Source organism: Camponotus vicinus, unplaced genomic scaffold (genome assembly GCF_025532165.1).
Source record: "Camponotus vicinus isolate PSW18456_S1 unplaced genomic scaffold, iyCamVici1.0 SCAF_2, whole genome shotgun sequence".
Classification (NCBI taxonomy): Eukaryota; Metazoa; Arthropoda; class Insecta; order Hymenoptera; family Formicidae; genus Camponotus; species Camponotus vicinus.
Window position 1 is genome coordinate 11,246,763 of NW_028141956.1, and position 15,178 is coordinate 11,261,940.

General features: G+C 42.3%; 1 protein-coding gene and 2 long non-coding RNA genes across 13 annotated transcripts in view; 2 read left to right on the forward strand and 1 right to left on the reverse strand.

Annotated features, from left to right (window-relative positions):
- The window catches only part of LOC145967011 (protein bric-a-brac 1), a 340,940-nt gene that overhangs the window by 284,770 nt on the left and 40,992 nt on the right, over nucleotides 1-15,178 (reverse strand). Inside the window, exon 1 of one of the 11 annotated variants that reach the window (XM_083091564.1) lies at nucleotides 13,691-13,708. The exons of the other annotated variants lie outside the window; for them this stretch is intronic. The gene's annotated coding sequence lies outside the window, so the exon portion shown is untranslated. Of the gene's footprint in view, nucleotides 1-13,690; nucleotides 13,709-15,178 lie in introns of those variants that run through there. 11 annotated transcript variants of the gene reach the window in all.
- LOC145967041 (uncharacterized) overlaps nucleotides 1-15,178 on the forward strand; it is a 101,384-nt gene that overhangs the window by 47,404 nt on the left and 38,802 nt on the right. The window lies entirely within an intron of this gene.
- Nucleotides 1-15,178, forward strand: part of LOC145967025 (uncharacterized) — a 55,951-nt gene that overhangs the window by 26,123 nt on the left and 14,650 nt on the right. The window lies entirely within an intron of this gene.

Here is a 15,178-nt window from a genome sequence, read left to right on the forward strand (position 1 = left end):
CTCCCTACGCCATCACCCCCTTCCCCCTCCTTCCTCCCTGCTGCTACCCCTCGCATTTTGCCCCCCTTGCTGCCGTCCGCCCCCGTCGAGCCGGAGGAGCGGGGGGCGGGGGCCGAGTGTGCGTAATATTCAGACGTATAACGCGCCGGGGCCGCGTAGGTACATTGGCATCAATTTATGGGGGTTGGGAGAGCCGCCCCCGCCATGGCTATATACGCACCGATAGGGTTGAATATCTCGCGCTTTTGTGCCTCGTCCACATCTCCGCGCGCTTCCACCCCTCTGTCTTTTCCATCCACCCTTCTCGCCTGCCACGTTACCGCATTGCTCCTTTCCGTGATTGCGTTTCGCGTGTTTTTGTCTCGGTTCAAAGTTACGCCTTGCTCGATACATCAAGTTTCGAAAACGAGAAGTGTTATTTTACGAGACAAATGTGCTCTCTTTTTGAAATAAGCTCTTAAATAAAGGCACATAATTTTGGAAGAGAGAGAGAGCACCAAGTTGATAAATACATATTTCATAATGTTGATTAAGAGTTTTCGTGACATTCTTCCTATTATTACTCCAAGGTACATAAAATTTTTCGTATGAATTGGAAGTTCATTTGAAGACTTTTTCGACGAATTTGAGATCCAATAAACGGCACTTGAAAAAAATTCTACAAGACATGATTCCCACGTATTACAGTTTTTCCTTAATGTTCGATTTCAAATACTTTGACAAATAGATTAAATAGTTGCGCAGCTGCAAGTTGCTGACCGAACCGACCGAGACAGATGACGAAACGCGGATTCGAGCCGCAGAAATAACGGTCGCGACCGCGATAGTTTCGACGGGGATCGAGCCGGCGAGGAAAAGCGCGCGCGATATCGCAAGAATTCGCGACGCGAAAAGGGTTGAAAGCGATCCGCTTTCGGCGGCGGGCCGGCGGTCGACAACTGCGACAAACAACAAAATGTCGACCGCAATTATGCTGTAATTAACTTGGAAACGTACACGCGCACGTACGTACGCGTACACACATCGGGGATACACACGTATACATTAGCGGCGCCGGCCGGCTTCACAGGTGGTTGGAGATTTTTGTATTTAGCGGTTGGCACCGTCCGGCGTTTACACGTTTACACGCACCGCCTGGCTGCGTTATATGCATGTTTGCGGTGACGGAAGAGAATTTAAACCAACTATTCCTCCCGCCCTCCCCCTTTTACAATGCCCACCGACGCTTCGCGTTCCCTCGTCGGCTTCAAATTCTGACAAACTGAAACCGAAAATTAATCATTCAAGCGCGTATCTTATTTCTCTTCATTCTCCGATAGATGTTAACGATTACGTGTAGCGAATGAGAGATGGATCATTTTAAACCTTTCACCAAACCCAAGGCATAGTAAGAGTTACGCGTTTATTTCAATTTCGAGGAAATAGTTGATCTTCTAATTATGAATGGTTCGGATATTCATTATAATTTGATACATTTTGTAATTGTCAGCTAATTATAGTTTCTTTATTTTATATATTATATATTGAATAGTGGAAATTCTTTTCACTCATTTTGAATGACATGGGAAGATTAGAGACATGATAAATTTGGATTTAATTGATTTATTATAGTTGTAATTAAACAATGCATGATTAGAATTATTTAATTACAAGTATTACAGTTAGTTAGATGTGATATCGAAACATATGCATCCAATATAATGAAATATCCTTTCTTATTTTTATTTTTATTCTTTTTTATTCCTATACTGATGAGACAAGAAGACAAGACTGACATGTTCTCTCTTGGAAAGTAAACAAAGTGCAGTGGTTTACATGTTAAACCGCAGAAAATGGAACGGAGAGAATTTCTCCGACAAATAGCATGAATTTGCTGAGCCATTGGCGTGTATTCTGCGACAAATAAAGACGACGGAGAAATTCGTAATAAGAGGCTCATTTGGAAAGTATGATTTCACGGTCGTACGTCATTGCTTCACGTATTTTCTGTGCTGTCAGTGCGTTAGTATCTAAATATAAGCATCTGGACGTTACGTTTTGACACTGCTTTTATCAAGCATAGAAAGATGTAAAAATTATACAAAATATAAAGAACAAAATATAAAAAGTATAATAAATTTAACGTTTTTTGTATAACATATAATATTTAAAGATTAAGCCAGTAAAAAATCAATTTAATACTATTTTTGAACAAAAGTTTTTTTGAATGGTGTCCTCTGTGACATAAAAAAATATTAAAATACATTTTTCCTTATAAGGAAGGCGACGAAATTTTAGTACCTCAATCGAGAGTCGGGAGCGAGGATGATTAGCGGGTTCAACGCTTCCGAGAGCAGCCATGAGCGAGCGTCGCTTCCGGTCGGAATTACGGTTTAAATTATGGTTACGACTTGGGTGTTACAATATAATCATATCGCGATTGTATACGTGATGTTTATTACGTTATTAAATATACATAGCGTTATCATTAGCTATTAAATATATCATTAATACGCGGCATAATACCAGATAGTGGGCTGCAATGCTCGCGTTTGTTCTCTCTGTGTATTTCTCTAATATAACTAATGTAATATAACTAACATAATTAATATTAGAAAGAGAAACAATGGAAATTAAAAGTATTGAAAATTTCGCTTATTCGAGATTTCAAAAATAAATACGTATATGTCTCCACACATATATAAAAATATATATATTTTTCGTGTAATTGTTTAACCATTTTGATCAAAACATAAAGTGGATTATTTAAATTGGATTATTAAAAATCATAAATTTTTTCATCAAATTTTAGATTATTGATTCTCTTTCATTTCTTCCTAATAAATGATAGAATAATTAAAATTGTATTGTTGGTATAAAATGACTTAGTATATACATATATAGCAAGAGAAAATGAGAGAAAATCTTATACATATAAATTTTACATATAAATTATTTTCTTAAATTATATATATATATACCAAATTAGTCAAAAAACAAAATTATATTATTACAGTTTTTTTCTAATAACTTTCGAAATAATAGTTTGCAAGACTTTACGCGACTCGTTTTCCGATACTACACATAATCTCTATAATTTGTATATTCTATAATTAGTTTAGAATGTAATTTTGTTTATAGAAAGCATCGAGCAAATGCGCGATAACTCCAGTGTGCCGAAAATTATAGCGAGGAAAGAATCGCACAAAGCGCATTCGAATATCGAAGTTGCAGCGTGAAAGGTCACGCGAATTGTTCTTTCCGGCGAAAAATCTCGTCGCAACGAAAGTGTCGACGCGCACGAACGATCACATCGGCCGATTGGACACATGCCGTGATCGTCAACCCCCTGTCGCACGTAGAAAACGCGCGTGTATACGCGATCGCGCGCGCACGAGCAGCTCTAGGTTACGCGGATGAACGTCAAATCAAAATGCACAATCCCGGCAAATCATTTCGAATATTTCATAATGGGCGCGAAATATCATTACTCGCCGCCCGTGCAATCCACCCCTACGTCCAACCGCCACCGCTCACTCCATCCCTCGCGTGAACCCCGCGCGAATCCGTCGGTGACCGTGCGTTACGAGGGAGAGGAGATAGAGACGGAAACACAACAGGATGACGAAAGATGGAGAAAGAGAGGGAGAGGCATCTATCGCGCGCGGAAAGAGGACGGAAGGGGAAGGCGGGGAAGGACGAGGGCGCGAGGGAGGAAGAGAGAAGTGTACGTAGAAACGCGCGCGGTGGACGCGATCCGACGCGAGTATCCGCGGGACGAGGAGGCACGCGGGGCACGCGTGCACGTATACACGCGCGCGTGCACACAGACGGATGGACGCGGGAGAAACACACGGGAGAGAGCGGAGCGGGCTCGTACCCGGAGCGGAGAGCGCGCGCGATACGGGGTATGCGACCGGGACTAAATTACGTTCCCCGTAACGCGTTTAGCCGCGAATCGCATTGCGAGCGATCCGTATAACCCGAATATCGGCCGCACGCCAGAGATAGGACCGAGGGACTCTACTCGTCCCTCCGGAACGAACGAGTATTACATCGCCCGCTCCGATCCAATCCTCCATTTTGCCGCGGATTCTTCCGGAAACGTTCTGCCATCCGAAATTGCTACTTAGGCACAATTGTATCGACCATCGGGATTAACTGAGTCGGATTAACTGTACACTGCTCTTTTTTTTACAATCTTATCTATAAAACGTGGACAAAGAGTTGAGAATTGAGTTGAGCGGAATAAAAAATTCATCATCTCTTTCTATAAATTACAACAGCTTCAGTTGGAATTGAATACATTTGATAATTTAAAGGTATATTAATAGAAACAAAAAATTACTAGATAATAATTATTAAACAAAGAGAGAGAGAGAGAAGATTGAATTACCTTCAATACTGGCGCTAATACAATATCGCTACAATTGGGTCTCGGTATTATAAGACATGAGAAGCAGAGAGACGTATAGAAGGCCAGGAAGCTAAATATGGGATGTATCAGCAGCACCCGAGGACATCCCAAGGTCTAGATTCCAATTCTCCGACACTTGGCCGGGGGTCAGATCTCGCACATTAAATCAGCCCGGTCGCGATTTCATGAATCGACAGTCGAAGTTGCTTGGCTGGCCGTTAATACCCTCGGACCTGGCCTCGCTCGTGGATACAACAACGGTAAGGGTCGTTCCCTCGAATCAATGCATACGCGTTGAGGGAACAACCGAGAGACCGAGGCTACCTACATACCTACCTACCTACCCGCCGCGTCGTCTACCTACCTACCTACCTACCTACCCGTACAACCATTTCGTCTCTCGGCTAGCGAAACAGCCAGAGGTGGCTGCTGGCAGCAGCAGCACCAGCAGCAGGCAGGCAGGCAGCAGCTAGCAACACCGGCTACCTCCTCCTACTCCATCTCCTCTTGCTGGTTCTCTCCATTTGCCTTCTCCCCCGTGCTACACGACCTGTCTTCCCCCGTCTTCCCTCTCCTTCCCTCTCTTCCCCTCTGCGCGCGCGCGCCCGTCGACCTCCTCCATATCGTCGTCGTTGAAATCACCACCACCATCCAGGACTACCTACCTACCATACCGCTACCATCACGGCACGGTACACACGGTACACACGGTACACTCTGGTACTATTCCGGAATCGCATCGCGGCCACTCCAGTTGCATTGCGGACAACGCCGATCCGCATGCACATATACACACGCGCGTATATACGCGTGTACATACGCACGTACCTGACATACACGCGAAATTCAGACTTGCGGACGCGCGTACACACTTACGTACTCATACGCCAGTATACACTCGTACTGAGCGATGCATACGTGCATACGCGTGCGTACACAAGAGCACAACGGCCTAGCGTTGCCCTCTGCCTCCGGCCAGAGATATCGTTAGCATGCCTTGCTAATCACGGACTCGATAATAATACCGTGATTGATAGGACGAACCTCGTCCTCCACCGCCTCCTCTTCTTCCACGTTCACCTCCTCCTCCGCGACCACCACCGCCTCGTTCAACCTACCGCCTCCTCGAAACGAGTAACGTTCCACCCCTCGAGATAGAGAGAGAGGAAGAGAGAAAGAGACGAAGGAAGAGAGATAAAGGAAGAAAGAGAGAGAAGTCTGCCATTCCGCACCCTTCTGACTTTCTCCCGTCCATTCTCCTCGCCGATGCCCTCTATCTCTCTTTGGGTTCACCCTGCTGCGATGACCTATCGGTCTCTCTCTCATTCCGCAATTTTTTATTTCCTTCTTTATTTCCTTCTCGTCGACGAGAGAGGCTACGCGTGTCGTGTTCTTACCGGACGACCCCGTTCGCCTCGCGCTCGGACGGGTTCGCACACCAGACGCTGCATTTTTATGTAATTAGAACCGATATGCGCGAGAGGAAGGTACGAGGGGGGAGAACGCAAGCATGGAGAATCGTTGATCCGCACTCGAAGATCTCGCGGCTGGCGCATTTCGTTACGTTCCGATCGTTTAATAATCTGCTGTCAGCGAAAGCTGCCTTTCCCTCCCTCTTTCCCCCCTCGCAAAACGAATCTCGCATCGTTCGTGATTTTATTTCCTCCATTTTTCAACCCTTTACGTAAGCCCTTAACTCTCTCACGCGCTGATTTGATTTTCGTCTTACTTAAATGCGGCGAGTAATACAATTTAGGATGATAAAATCAAATTTTCGTATATTTTGTTGGCAGGACGTAATTTGTTGAGTGTAGAGGAAGACAAAAAGTCTCAACGAGTATCTAAATATCCGTGATGTAGATTGATATTAAATATGTGAGTTTGTCTTAAAAGAAGAGTCGCTAGTTTGACGATAGCATATGCATGACAAAGTCCATCGGTCAAACTAGATTAAACGCGATAATCTTAAAGGAGTATCGGAGAGTTAAACTTAAGTCATTCCACTTCTAAAATTTCAAATGAAACGCATTTATGAATACGTCAAGTTTCAACTTGGGATCTCATTAAAATAAGGTCCATTTTTAAACTTAATTAATAAAATTTCTTCTCGTCTCTATTTGCATCGCCGAAGATTCATTCATGAAAATCTCGTATAATAGCCGACGTTAAATGGTCTCATAATTATAATACGATTTCATAATAATTAGATTTTGTTCGCGGGAGAGAAGAGTCCGAGGGCATCGAATGTTCGCCAGAGTCGACGAAGAATACGTTCGCCGCGCGTCTTACGAAACACCTCGTATTGTTCGAGACTGAGTTTTTCCCTGGCGTGCCCCCGATGTCGGCCATTCCTTGTTCGCGATAGCGAGACTTACATATGCGGCGCGGGATTTAAGTGGAATACATTTCCTCGCGTATTACTGCATTCTAACTGTTCATCCATTGGATCTCCGAGCTGCGCTACGTGGCTGCGTGTGCGCGAGCGAATCAAGGATCAAGATAGACGCTCGACGAGCATGTGTGCGGACATGAGTGTAATGCATGTACGTTTATACGAGGTGGTGGTGTGCGTAGGTTTTATACACGGTAGCTGTCTCGACGAACAACGCGCGCGCGCGCGCGCGCATACGAGAGAGAGTACGAGCCAGCTATGCTGGCTATGATACCATTAGCATCAGTGATTAATGTATGCTGCGGCCTGTTCCATGGCGATGTGCGCGAGTTTCGTGTATACCCAGTGATTGACTCGTAGTCGCGAGAGGGAGAGGGATAACGTGAGAGATGGAGGGAAAGAGAGAGACAGAGAGAGAGAGAGAAAGAGAGTGTGCGAGAACGGAATGGAGATGAGAGGATATACGCGATGAGAAAAGAGACGCAGACGAAGCTTGCTTCGAACTGTCTCGATAGATCGGCAGGTAATTAATCGCGAAATACAGCGCGCGCGTCATCCGGAAAAAAATCCACACCGGAAAAAAATTCGCCTCCCGCGAGCTCCGAACGAACCCCGGTTCGCATGAAATTAATTTAAAAGTTCAAATATACTTTCGTAGGAGAGAATAAAAGTATGTACGTCTGTGGTCAACTATCACTCTTCAGATCGTGTAGAGAATTTTAGGCGAATATATAAAGTTTTGCCCATTTATATTACTTCTGTTTTGAGAAAATTAATTAAGCAATTATATTGCGTGTGCGTTTGTGTATATATTTGTGTCTTAGTAAATATAAAATTTTAAAATACATATTTCTCTATTAATTTCAAAAAAATTTTTTAAATCAAGATATGAAGTGTGTATATGTGTGTATAGAGATGAAGAGAGAGGGAGAGAGAGAGAAAGAGGGAAAAGAGAGAGACAGAATTATATAAAATAAAAATTTTTCTTTTTATATTAACTATTGCATATTTTGATTTAAAACAGTCCTTCGAATTAATAAATAAATATGTATTTTAAAATCTTATCATATATTCACTAAATAAGATATAAATTATATATCTGAAATATTAGAAAGTACAATTCTCAACTCTAAATAAAGAGAGAGGGAGAAAGAGAAGGAGAGAGGTACATATCAGTATACAAATTAACTAATTAATGGTACTAATATTTCGGCTGATATACATCGAGTAATCTCTTAACATAATATTCCCGAGTATATCAACACGCGTTAACTCCCCATTGTGATATTTGTTATTACAAGTCTGGCTTAGATTATCATTCTCGACGTTTCATACAGCTACGAAATCGCTATCGGCACACCCGGTAGACAAGCCGAGCATCTACGCGATGGATCACATTGACGCGCCGCGTACGCGCGTTCTGTATTTTAGGCTGATAGAGACCGCGGAATCTCTTCGCGCGTGGTCGTGGATCGATGCCAGGTAATTTTTGATCCACGTTGATGATCTGCGGGAGAGATTTTGCGCGCGCGAGAACACGAAACGTGTCCTCAAATAGGTTCCGGCCGCCCGAGGAGAAGCGGGAATTAATTACCGAGAAACATGCGTTTCCATTAACATGCGCCGCACGTACGAAGAAATTAATAACGCTCCTTTCACGCCGGGAAAAAGTCAGGCCGCGCTAGATGGATAGGCTTTACGGTTGTCGGTGCTGTGTTAACGGGGAGAACGCGAACACACACAGGACGCGAGGAGCGTACCGCGCGCGTCGGCACGTACGTCATTCGACCAATCGCGATTACGTCCTGCGAGAAAAAAGAAATGCCTAACAATAGCCAGAGACCTACATAGGATTCGAGAACACATCGCAGGCCACTTCCGCGATAAACTCGCGAACATAATTTACAGCGAAATGCCGTTATAACAATATATAGAATGTCTTGCATTAGCTCTTTCTCTCTTCTTCCTCTATTATGTCTTGTTCATTTACTTTTTTAAATTCATTTACTATGAATTTAAAAAAAAAATCCAAAAAGAGATAGATATCGATCTTCTTTTATTATTAATAAAACAATTTTATCAGTTGTTAGCTTTCATATGTAGCATTTTAATGTTTAACTCGGAATTTTCCTGCAAGTGGGATTCGAATCAAAATTACGTTAAAGAATTTTAGAAATTAAAATAAGAATTTTTGAAATTAGAATAAGATAAATATGTAAATATCAATTTAATTACATTCAATTCGTGGCATAAAATTTCTTATAACGAGAAGAGGTTTCACGTTATGAGGATTCCCGGAGAGCTTGGCAGGCTGATACTTCGCGATCGTAATATTTCTACAACTCCATGGTGGTTATGACAATCAGTTTGTCGGCGTGCTTTTTCCCTCAATAAAAAGAGACGCGGCCTCATTTACACTCGGGTAAAACCGCGGCCGCGTTAGCGCAACGCGCGATTAATACAGAACCCAATTACGAGACAGGAATGAAGACGCCAAATGACGTCATAAATAATACTTACGCGAACGCCGGCCTCACCTTAATACCGAATAAATATTCGACGTGCCTTCGTGTATGTTTGAGGACGAACGACAACGAAGATGATGATTAGATGTCGTTTCTAACATCGAGGCGTACGTCTCCCGTTTATTAATTCGGTATCGCCGTGATATCGATTTCATTTTCGATACAACAAAAGTCGGGAGTGCCTTTCCCGGAACGAGAGAGGTGCCTTTACCTCGATCTGGCACGTCTATAAATCATTCCTTCGACGTGCTTAAAATTGTCTAAATTGTATGTATTTTTAGCCGGTGAGGTTCGATCGATATCACACGACGCGCTCATAATTTCTCAAATCTCTACATCGTAAATTTTTTGGCACGGGTGTCTGTTGCACTGCGGTGTGTTTGATCCGTGACTTTGGTTGCATTTCTGAAGCTTTGCGCTAGATTAAATAATCGATCGATGTATATATCGTTAATTATGTGACGAAATATAATGACGTATACACAATGGTAGCCGTGAAAATTGCTATTGTGATATTTAAAATAAAGTTGCTACAATCTTTGCGAGATATTTTTTCTCCAAAATACGTCACGTGAAATCTCAAAGGATTCAGTCCCGTGGTTTTGCGACATGGAACACAAATTTTATACATATATAAAATATATACATACGTATCTAATTCAAGGAAAGAGAGGTTCCAAGCGCGACCGCGATCCATAAAAATGTCGGAGCTTTCGAGTGACGGCCGGAAGCTGGGAGACGGACAGGGCCAATTGTTTATATTACTCTGTGCAACAACAATGGGATTTGTTCACGGTGGTATTGCAATGCATACCCCGGTATGCCGGTAATACTCCATGCATACGCCACGGTGCTTGCATTCCTTTTCCGGCAGTTCGACCGTGCGTCGCTTGACGCGATAATGCCGACTAATGTCCCTTTTCCCCGTCGCCATTCACGCTCGCCTGATTCTTATCGAGTCCACCTACGCCACAGGCCGACTGGGGACCGTGTATCGAGATTTTACCTGTTTGCCGCGTGAGACGACTCGCGAGCGAGTCAAGCTCCAGTGGCTTCCACGGTAATCGACTTGCTTTAATTCACTCTTCTTTAAATTTTTGCCCAATTTATCGCTGCGTATTTTAAGTGTCATTATTTTTAGGAAATCGAGTTGACTCTAAAATATTGATAAATTTTACCTAATATTTACTTTCTTCGACATAACGAGAGCTTCTCTTTATGCAAAGAACATTACGTGGCGTATTTTTATCGCAGATAGAAATCATCAAAAGCAATCGGGAAAGAAAAAGATAAATAGAATTTCTGTCGCATTTATGACATAAATTTTGCAATTTCTTAACAACGTTGATTGCTGTCGGTACATGTATTATTTGGAATGGTATATAAATAGCAAGACTCTAAAACCATACTTGATATTAGCACAACGTCGGTCATGCTGGCATAGTAATCGTGAAACATCGATGCAATTACCGTTTTATTGCTATCGTCGTAATCTTTCTACGGATCGTTTACTCGAGTAAAGACGCGGCGCATTCTTCGGAGAATGGACGTAGGACAGACACGGTCAAAATTTCATTCGTGAAATTTTCACGAGATCGAAAGATCTCCGGGTGAGAAACGAGAGAGGATAGAGATGGAGGAATGGAGGGGAGGGGAGGAGGATGGTAGCCGGAGGGAGAGACAGGGAGCGAGAGGGGTTCCTACCTTTACGGTAAAGTAAAATCTACAGAGCGCCAGGCGGCTACAAAGCATGGCTGGCCATTACGTATTTATTAACTTTAGAAATTTATAGATGCCTCCTGGGCGCGCGGGCCCCGTCGGCCCCCCGCGAGTAGCTACGCTCCTGTCTCCCCCTTCGTCCCCCGCGCCTTTCGCCACCCCCCCGCGCGCCTACCCCCGTCTCCCTTGCCGCCGTCTCCACGGCGGCGGTCTCCACCCCCGGGGGCGGCCGCCAGCCAGTATTAAAATGAATTATTTAATATTAAACTTGGTAATTTTTAACCGTATTATATCAGAAATTATTTACGCGCCGGCTTCAGCGCGCGGCTATTTCCCGCTCCTCTTACCCCTCCGGCTCCCCTTCCCCCCGTCACTCTTCTCCTTGTATCCGTTACCTCCGCGTATCCCCCCGGCAGCATCGGGATGCGCCGTCGGTTTTTCAGTAAATCATCCCCCCCCACGGTTTCTTCGTGGATTATTGCTGCGAGTGCTACCTACTGACGACAGCCGGTCCTCCTCGAAGTGCCGTCATTTGTTCGAAACTCTATATTTTCAAAGTTTGCGATCGCGCGAATAGTTAGTTATTTATTTTAAGCAAATATTGATAAAAAATAATGTTATCTTTATATATTTTTCAAATATAGAAATATTAAAAATCTTTATGATTGTCAGAATCGTTGATTTAATTTATTTAATACAATCGATATTAACGAAGACGATGTTATTTAATTCTTAATAAGACATTTTTATTTTTATCAAAAGTGATCGAAAATCATTTTATTCTAATAATTCTGTCAAAAGTATCGAATATATGTCATGAAAGAAGTGTATATATAAGTGTTGAAAGAAAAAAATTCGAAACTTGTAGGAGAATCAAAGACTTCTGTTACAGTTTCTATAAATGGTAAATGGCCTATCCACTAAATGATACAACAATTGTGATTGAGATCGCTTCCAGTTCTCAATACTTCAATTGATTACTCTTTAACGCATGCGAAAATGCGAATACCTCGATAATGCGACGGATAATGTTATTACGCGTTCGACGACGGAATTATTCTGACAAATAATGACAAATAAACGAACGGTTTGTCCACGTTTAACCATTCTAGCAATTGCAATCCGCTGCATCTCTTTTCGCGGAGTCGGCATATATATATATATATATATATATGCATATAAGTAAATCGAAAATACAAAACATATCGTTTTTAGAAAAATTGAAGGGAGAAAGATATCTTCGGAGGACACTACCTTTAGTTATCAAAAATTTAAAACAAAGAGAAAACAGATAAAATAATTTCCATCGTGCGTATTAACGATAGTACCCAACGATATACGTGCTTTACTACAACGTAAAAAGATTGACGGAAGAACGATAGGTAATCGTTCGGGTTATCGTGGAGATTACGAGAGTGAACGTTACCTTTGCTAATATTAATTAAAATCGCCGATAATATCGAAACTGTGTCTAAACAAATGGGCGAGCACTTGTAGGTCTTGCAGGTCGCATGATTAGCGCTCGACAAATATTGGCGCGCACATGCAGACGTATGCGCGTACATACGTATACGCGCCGTTCGGAAAATTAGCATTTACGAAGCGTGCAACAACACGCACGGAGGACACGCGCGCGGCCGCATGCTTGGTCGCCCGCGTCCACGTGCGCGCGCGCGAGTCCGCGATATTAATTGTTACGACGGGAAAGGTAAATAATTATTATAATTGTCCGGTATAATAATAGGATTCCGCGTTGGAGTACCGCTTACATATCGTTCGTCGTAATAAAGCGCCCATGGATTTCGAGCTCTCGTCCATCGATATTAATATATACCGGGGGAGCGGAGACGGGGGGGTTGGTTAACGCGAAGAGAGAGAGAGAGCACTTTCGGTGTGCGAGGGTGTACTCGTATAATTATACATGTACATGAATACGCAGGCAACGCGCTACTCGCACGCGCACGCCTGTGTATAATGCATATCGAACGGTTATATTATATGCGCGCGCGCGCCTAAACGAAAAGCCTAAATATACCGGGCGGCATGTGGGGATCACGCCTATAGGCGGCTATTTGAGCGATAAACAAGCGCGCTCGCGCGAGTACGCGGGTGTAGGTAGGTAGGTAGGGTACACCCGATGTGTCACACGCGGCGAATGGTAAAATGTACACACATATATACCGGGTGGTACGCCTCCATTGTGCAGCCCGCCCCGTCGGTGTATCAATTGTGATTAGGGACAAAGATCCGACGAATTATTCCCGTTCCCGGTCTCTAATCTGATAGCCGTGGCGCTCGTGCGCGCACACGTCATTGCATCGATTGTTTCTGCATGTGGGAAATCATAAAGGGCAATGCGTTCCAAGTGTCTTCATTGTGCGATAATAATGAAACGCTAATCAAGTGTATCTGGGCGCCAGCGAGAGCCGTTCTCCTCTCCCGCTCTAGCGTTCGGCCTGCCCTTTTCCCGCGACCCCCCCCCCCCACTTTTCCCCTCGCGGATTAATTACCGGCTTCGCGATGCTTAAATTATTTTCCTCTCAATCGAAACAAACTCACCTACGCGAAGCCAGTAACTCTATCTGCGCGCTAAGGGGATCGCTCGGATCGCCCATAAATCGAGAGCCATTCCATTATACGAAACGAAACGATACGTACGTACTTTCGGCCTCTTTCGTTGCGAGCGAGAGATCGAACGCCCCCGATCAGCATTTTGCGCTGAAAAATGCGGCTGTTTCTCTTTTTTCCTTATCGTGCCGCGCCATCGTCAATCTTGGATGGATCGCTGAAGGTAATTGAACGAGATATCACCCCAGCGCAGCTTTTTTCTAGCTCGACCCCTTAGATCGTCGATCTCAAATTGGCTGTGCGATATTCCGATGAATGACACGTGCAATTAGGTAAGCTCGATGAGGTTGTCTTATCGTGTTACTGAATTATGATAAATTGAGAATTACGATTTTTCGCGGAAACTAATATTTTATCGTACTTCCTCTTTTATCTAATTTAAAATATTTTGTGAAACTTTTTACATAATTGTAAATGTGAAATTACATAATATGTATTTCGAAAGTTAAATAATTGTATAAAAAATGCTTTGAAAATTAAAAATATCTTTAGAACCAATATTTATCAAGATGATACATTTAAGAAAAGTAAAATATCACAAAAATAATAAAATAAAATTAGTAAAATAAAATTAATTATAAAATTAAAATAAAATTAATTATAAAATTAAAATAAAATTAATAATAAAATTGTAAAATTATATAGTACATAATAAAAATGTAAAACATGTCCATTATTTATTTTATAATTTTATACTTATTGTTCATGTAATTACATAATATTTTTTAAATGTAATTTATAGAAAAAATTATTTATTAAGATAAAATTAATTTTTCAAAAGAAAGTTTAAATTTTCTTCTGATTAACGGGCTTTATCCATTTTGCCGAATCCAAAGGAAAGATTATTACTTGCGAACGAGGCGAGACTCGCTCGCAAGTGTTTCATAAAGATTCTTGGACAACCCACGATGGTTTTTTATGGCTTCATCGAACCACGGCTGTCACTGTAATAAGAGAAAGAGAGAAAGAGAAAGAGAGAAAGGCGCGCCCCAAGGGTCGAGGGATGAAAAACCGAGGGATAGACGAACGAATCAATCGCAAACACGGGAGGGTTTCGGCGTTTCCAGTGGTGGGTCACGACACTGGGTTACCGGGTGTGTGCACCCTCACTCGAAGCTGCTATTTCGCTCTTCACCCATCAAAATTCGGTTCACGAATTCAATGTCTCGTTCACGAGGAGGTACATCGCGACGGTTCACGTTTGTAGCGAACTATAAATTGAGCGATTTCTTCATCAATGTCCCATTTTGTTGTAATATTTTTATTATGTTATACATTCTCTTATCAATTTGGAATTAATTTTTCCTCGATGAAATATTTATATTTGTCCAGTATATAACTAATAAAATTGAGGAAATTAGATACTAAGGGAATAGCCAACTATATTTTAAGGGACAAGATAAATGGTAGAATCAGATACATCAACTAATATTAAACGGATTTTATTCTAATTAAATTTCATTTTGCATAATTATAACATTTAAAGAAGAAAATTAGAAAATAATAATCTTCATAGTT